The sequence below is a fragment of the Brachyhypopomus gauderio genome, unplaced genomic scaffold (assembly GCF_052324685.1).
Source record: "Brachyhypopomus gauderio isolate BG-103 unplaced genomic scaffold, BGAUD_0.2 sc37, whole genome shotgun sequence".
NCBI lineage: Eukaryota > Metazoa > Chordata > Actinopteri > Gymnotiformes > Hypopomidae > Brachyhypopomus > Brachyhypopomus gauderio.
In genome coordinates, this window is record NW_027506867.1 from 2,964,002 (window position 1) to 2,971,661 (window position 7,660).

A 7,660-nucleotide genomic window follows, 5' to 3' on the forward strand; every position below is an offset into this window, starting at 1 on the left:
ACGTTACTGCATATGAAAGGGTCCAGATCACCAACAATACCAAGAACAAAAATAAAAGAGAATAATAATGGTAACAATAAACTTCTCATCACCTTTTTGCGCCCTTTCCAAGGACATTTAGAGTTAATCTTGCCTATAAAACAGGATGTAATTTATTTTGTGTATTTTGCATTGCAGCAGTTTTTTGCGTGCTTTAGTCATTTAGCCCAAATAAAATATTTGTTATTCATAGGACCAGTGTTGAATGTAACCGTGTCCCACGGGGGACTTGGCCTTGAACTGGACGAACATCTATCTGAAGATATTACAGATGAAATAAGGCACAAACTGTTTGACTTAGCATGCTAGCGTCCCACTTGTCATCAAAGCAATAAAGAATTTTGATTTTCCCGGTGTAATAATGTCCAGCTCATAATGGGATCGTATTTAAAGCTTTCACGGCGTCACGTCACGCTGAGTTAGAGTAAGCAGCAGCGGCGGGAAACCGGGCCGCGGACAAGTGAGATGAACGACTCTTTGCTAAATGCGTTCTGTGTTTAAGTTGGAGACCGTGTTCTGCCAGGAAACGTATTGCATCCACAGAAGCCCAGACCCGACCCTGACCACCAGCAGGTTCACAGGGCCATCTGGGCTCGACCCGACTTCTCTGTGGAAGCTGATTATTTTCATTTCATTATTTTGAGAGGAGGTGCAATACTGTCCGGACAACTGCGGTGAGTCCCTGATGCTGTCCCTGGGGGCGGTCTCATCCACAAATGAAATGGGAGAGGGTGAATAAACGTGTGGAATCAGGTGAGCTCCTTCCCCGGTGGAGCAGTGACCTGCAGTGGTTCTGTCGTGCAGGATGACGTGTGTCTGCTGCTGTTCACGGACTCACGATGGAGCCACTGGGAGTCAGCTCAGATGGAGCCTTCAGTACGAGAGTGTGACTCCTGCAGAATGTGGTGAAACAGTGTTTCTAACGCAACAATGACCAAAAGATTAGCAGGCTAACAGGGATTCCTTGAAAACGTTCAGTGCTGGTCACGTTTAATGCTACTGGGCTAATTGTTGAGGATTCTGTTTTACGTTGTGGAACCACTTTAAAGATCTATTTACAACTTGGTCTCAAAGGTTTTATACAGTACTGGCAAACTTCAAATACTCAGTGGACTTTTGTAAAAAAATTTTTAGCATGTTTAAGGGGTTGAAATTACAGCATTTGACCTCAATTATGATGAGCTTCTGGGGCTGGGTTTAAGACTGACCTCCAAAAACCTTTTGTACCATGTGCAATGCCATCGTGACCAAGCACCATGTAGGGAGGGAAAAACACACTTACATCCTCAAAGAACAGGACATCGTTAACCACACTCTCAGAGACAAGGACACATCCACACACAGAGAGCCCAGCACACCCGCACAGACCAGGACACCCTCAGAGACTTGCACTCCCACATCAGAGAGACAGAGACAAGGAAACACTCTCACTCCCACAGACTGGCACACAGACACCCTGAGATCAAGACACCCACATTCACACTCTCAGAGAGCAGGATACACACACTCAGAGACCAACATGTGTACTGAAACTTTTCTTCAGACATAACACAGGAAATCATGTCCTTTAACCCAGTCTCCCATGATGTCTCTCAGCTTGGTTCTGTCCAGGAGAAGCAGGGGTTTTATAGCACCCTCCAGAAGTGCACCTGTCTCTCATAATGACGGGCAGTAGGACTCCAGTAAACAGCAGCCTGACGGTAGCTCCGCCCCTCCAGTCGTCACGGTTCCCGTCTGCTTTCATGTTTGTAAAAGTCCCGTGACTGTTCGGACATTTCTAACATGACTTATGATCTCAACCTGCGCGTGTGTGTGGAGTTTCTCTTGTTTCACACAACGGACGCTACGTTTAATCAGAAGGCGAAACCAGGGACAGACGTCTGTGCATTCTCAACCGGCCCGCGTGTGCGCGGCCTTTCTCCGGGCCAAAGACCCACTCCACACAGCTATCGTGACGACAGGGAGAGATGGTGTATGATGAATGCCTGTGAGCTCAGGAATGCTGCATGCACACACGCACACACACACACACACACACACACGCACACACACACACACACACACACACACGCACACACACACACACACACTGCTGCACTTCGGTTAATCTGGAGTGCATCAAGGAAAACGGTGAGAGAGAGATGAAAATTCTCAAAAAAAAAATTCACACACACTAAGTCACAGAAAAATAAATAAAACATAATTAAAAAAACACAGGAACATCGGGAGTTAACGAGCCCACTGAGACTGGATTAACGAGGTACAGTAAGGAGAAAGACTTTCCTCCACCGTCTGCCATTTCTTGCCATTCCACACAAGACGGAGCCCCCTGGTGGGTCCTTCCTAAGTCCCGAAGCTTCATTACGGGACCATATGGTTCCCATACAGGACCGAGGCTCTCTGGGCCAGCCACAAGGACCCCTTTGTGCTGTCCCGCTCTGCGGAGGATCATATTTAAACCGCGGGATTAGACAAACAAGGCAGGAGACACTCGATACGGTTACAACGAAGCAGCTAATCCTAATTTGCAAATTCATGCTTGCACTTCAGCTGTGGTGGAGGGTCCAGGGTGGAGAGGCTGTTGGGGGTTAAGGGGGGGGGGGGGGTGCCTGTCCTGCTCATCCGTTCAGGGTGGAGGAGGAATGAGGGATGCTCTGATTCATCTGTGGAACCACGGGCGGTCCTGAAGAGGGATTATTTACCCTGCTATCTGAGCGGAGCGTGCAGTGGGGAAGCGTGTGCAGGACAGACTCAAACCGTGTGAGTGAAGGAGTCCTGCCTCGTCAGGATCTGATCATCAGAAGCAGGGTGGTGTAAACAGAGCAGTGACAAATGGGGTGGAGAGTTGCTGAAAAAATACGTACATGGAACATGATAGATTACGGCAGCTAACACACCTGAGCAAACCAATACGACAGGTGTTGCTAATAGGTGTAGCTTGTTGCTCTCTGTTAATTAGCATTAGTGGGCGGTGTTTCCGACTACAACAGCAGTTGGTGCATTTCTCGCTTCCCATGATCAATGCAGAAAGACGATCGATGCGTGCATGTTGCGGACGGCCGAACCTGCGTGAGTTCTGATCGGACAGGTGGGGCTCGTTCAGACCGCTCTGCTCCACGGGTGGCAATTCTGCTAAACCAGAAAGCTGTCTGCGCTGTCATCATCGCCGCCAGCCAGCGCGGGACACCGTGTGCGGCGGGGCGGAGACGGGCCTGCGGGGGGTGTGCGGGGACGCACGGCAGGTGTGAGGGATAATAAACCAGGGCGGGCAGGGCGGATGGCGGCGGCCCGGGCCGGTGTGTACAGATGAGCCTTTAACAGCCAATGAGGCCCTCCGCTCACTTGCCTGTCTGCTCTCCGCAGCTGAGCAAATACGCTCGGAGTAGGAAACCAGGGGTCAAAGGTCAGAAGTGGGGGACAAGGGGGGGGGGGGAGTGCGTGGGGGTCAAGGGAGAGACAGAAGGTGGAGGCAAGTGTAAAATAAGCCAGATGGTACCAGAGGGGGTCGGTTTTGTTAGAAACAAACACACTGTATGCCGACGCGAAGACATCCAGCAGGACACAGAGGCGCTTAATCAGGCATTCGTCATCATTAGAGCCACCAACAGCGTGCTCACCGAGACGTCCAATCAGAAGGAGGCAGAGGAACCCCGGTTCAATGCGAGGTGCTGTGAGGCGTTCAGAAGCGGTGTTTTGGTTCGTGGTTGTGGTCTGTGAGTGGATGAAAACCAGGGTACGAAGCCCCAGAACACACGACTTGGACGACTGACGAAATAACAATCCGACGATTGACCCAACGTTTCTTATAGCAGGCGCACGGAGGAAGAATACCACACACGTTTAAAATTAGAACGGGAAGGATAAACAGCTTGATGTTGATACGGTAGTCATATATTCAACACATCAGCAGTGAGAATGTTATGCTAATTTGCCAAAATGTATACAGAAGGAGTTTACACAGGCATCCTGAGGGTGAGTGATTAGTGAACTGGAATAATACATAATTCCAGATATTACAACACAGTGTTACCCACTATGATGTATACAGTTAACAGACGTATAACAGAGGACCCACTACATAGTGAGAAGTGCAAGACTGAAATACATATTGAGTCAAATAATACCTAGTATACAGTATTTACTACTACTGCTACACAGTTCTTATACAGGAGTACATACTACGCTGAAAGTTATTTTACAGTAGTGCATATTACACAGAGAGTTATTTTACAGTCGTACATACTACACAGAGAGCTGTGTGACTGAGGCTTGGTAAGAGCATCAGTCCAGTGCAGTCCTGTGCTAATGGCTAGCAGGGCCACTGTTTCTAAGGTGCAGTGTTTACCTGAGCCAGTGTTTCTCAGGAAAGGGCTGTCCCCAGAGGCAATCCAATCATTCAAGCTTTGTTTTGGGAACATAAACACAATATGCCATATGGTTTGGACAATAAAATACACGGTGTGTACATGTTGACGGTATGAGACAGTGTGTGTATTGAGGAGTCTGTGAGGGTGTGTGTGTGTGTGTGTGTGTCTGTGTGTGTGTGTGTGTGTGTGTACCAGAGCAGACTGATGAGGGACCAGTGGCGACAGCAGAGCTGTGATTACAGGAGACAGGAACACAAGCACACCACACACACACACACACACACACACACACACACACACACACACACACACACACACACACACACACACACACACACATCCTCTCTCTACCACCAGCACCACATAAATTAAAGTGTTCAATCAGCAACAAACAACTGTGACAATTTCATATATTGCATTTGCAGACATATACTGCTTAAAGGCAGTCTCACACACACACACACACACACACACACACACACACACCCTCTGTGGAAGGAACACAGACGTACAATTACAATTAGATGTCTGTTACATAAAATTAAACATTTTACACTCTCATCTTTCTGTGAATTACACTGCATGTGATTGTTGAAAGCCAGAATTTATTTTCAGATCAATATAACCTTCTCGTTACCTTCTGATCAATGCCACCCCTTCAGGTTTTATAATAATATAGATATATTCATTAATGAAAAGTGATTTTGATAAATTTATAAACATGTGGCTCATCAATCTCAGTCACACAGATACATGTGTGTGAGGTAGAGAGTGGGACAAAATGGTTATAAAGAAATGGGGTGTGCAGCCATTATTTTTGGTGTGTCCCTCCCACACATTCCTGACCTATAAGCACATGGCACTTTCAAACACTCTGCACTTCAGGAATCTCTCCACATTACACACTGGGTCCTTCCTACAGTCATAACCCCATGTCCACAACACAATAGGCTGGATCAGAATATGCGCGAAAGCAAAATAACTCACAGAGTGTGCAGAGTAAACACAAACCAGCCCTGAGCAAGTGGGTATTGTATAGTACAGTATAGGGTTTGTGTGTGTGTGTGTGTGTGTGTGTGTGTGTGTGTGTGTGTGTGTGTGTGTGTGTGTGTTCAGGGGGAATTCAGCAGCTTGTGCTTGGCTCCATTGTGTCCCTGTGTTGTTGACCACCACTCTCAGTGGGAGATGGACTGAGGGAAAATCCCCAGTACTGTCTCACCGAGACCTGCCGTCTGCTCCAACTTCAGCGCTGTCTCACCGAGACCTGCTGTCTGCTCCAACTTCCGACCAAAGTCCCACTAATAACACAAACCACTAATACTGAAGGTGAGAGAGAGAGAGAGAGAGAGAGAGAGAGAGAGAGAGAGAGAGAGAGAGAGAGAGAGAATGGGGACAAGTGACAGGTTGGTCACTGCTCCACCATCCTGAGGGCAGTGTGTGTGTGTGTGTGTGTGTGTGTGTGTGTGTGTGTGTGTGTGTGTGTGTCTCAATGCTATGCTGGGTGTATTGAGACTGAACCCCTACTGAGTCAGAGGCGTGAGGGCTAAATCCGTTCTCATACTCAGACTTCATTCTTTCACTGTTGTGGTGGGTGGAGGTCCGTGGCCTGCTTGCTCTTGTACAGGTACACCACCACAGCTGTGTGGGATTCATGCAGCTACACCCAACGCACGCTTCTACACCTTTGTGGACCTGCATACAGCTACACATAGCCCACTTCGACAGAGCTGGGTGGAAGCCCGCAATAAAGCACAATCAACAGCAGCATCGCAGTCCTCCACGCTAATGCACAACGATACACAACGGAGCGCTAACATACCACACACTAGCGGCCTAGCAGGGCTGTCGTGAAGTACGTGTCGGTACGAGCGTTGACAATTCTCCGACATCTCGCTTCCATCTCTTTTATGGTTCCTTTTTTTTGGCACTTCATATTTAAATCTCCAACAGTTCTGTTGCCAAGGACAGCAGGAGGAGCAGACCCCGCCCCCTCCCTGGGGCCACGCCCCTGCAGCCCCCACACCTCCACACTAATTGCTGCAAGATTTACAATCAACCTACACAGGACTGATTTGCCAGGATGTCTTTACCTTATTTTTGACCTAATGGTGATGGCATGAGTTTCATTACTAATTTGTATATCTGTCAATAAAAATTCATACGTATACCGCACACTGTATAGGCCTACATCCTGCACACTGTATACTAGAAAAAAATGTTAAAATAACACAAAGATGCGAATACTCCTGCTGAAGTCTTCATTCTACCGCTCATGACAGCGAGACAAATAATGAGAATATATATCACAATAATGTCCGTAGCTGCTATTTTTGGGGGGTTATGCACATAAAAATCACCAGGCAACCAGGTCTGGTTCTCAAGTGTCTAAATAAAGTACTGTATAGATTTCCAGTGTGAATATCAGTGTTCTAGATCATGAGCACAGACTCCGTGTCTGAGTGAAGGAACCCCGCGTGTGCTGTCAAACACACGCCACACAGTTGATCGGCCATATAAGGACAAATTAAGGAAGTCGAATTATATATAAACTGGCCCCAATACGGCAGGTTTTAGTTCACATACAAGAAGATAAATTTTCCTTCATGGAGTAAAAATAAGGAGGACATCTATAAGCTCATTTGCAAGTTCTCAGATTCCTGACGGATCTCCCAGGAGAAAGATATAGAGCTAGATGTTCCTGGTGAAAGTTCAGAGAGACGACTGTCTGGATACGGGGGTGGGGGGACGACTTTGACATGTAACACAATGGTCCACAATGGAGCTGAAGCAGGACACTGTGTGGACTTCTGAGATTTCACCTGCTAATGAGGACAAATGGATAAGACATGAACGCTCTCAAACAAATCTGCAAACCTTTTGCTTGTAGCTTCATGCTCGTCTAACCCACGATGGAGATAATAACGATCTGAGGATGGCTGAGCCAGAATGTAATACCCGCAGGTACCAACCCAACCGAACAAAACATTCTTTCATTTGCTCCAGTTTCAATTTTTCAATTTGCTCCCCACTCATTCTGTATTTCCAAATATGAGACTCCACAACACAAATCGACGTTGCGTCGCTCAGATGGTGCTCCATTTAACCTCTGTCGAGAGGCGACGTCTCCTTTCCCACTCAGCTCAGAACAACCCGATCCTCCCTGGAGAAGAGTCCGTGAAGCACCTCAGATTTTCAGCCATGCTTAGGGTTCTGTAGCTCACCCTGACTGACACAATGTGTCTGATGTTACAGGC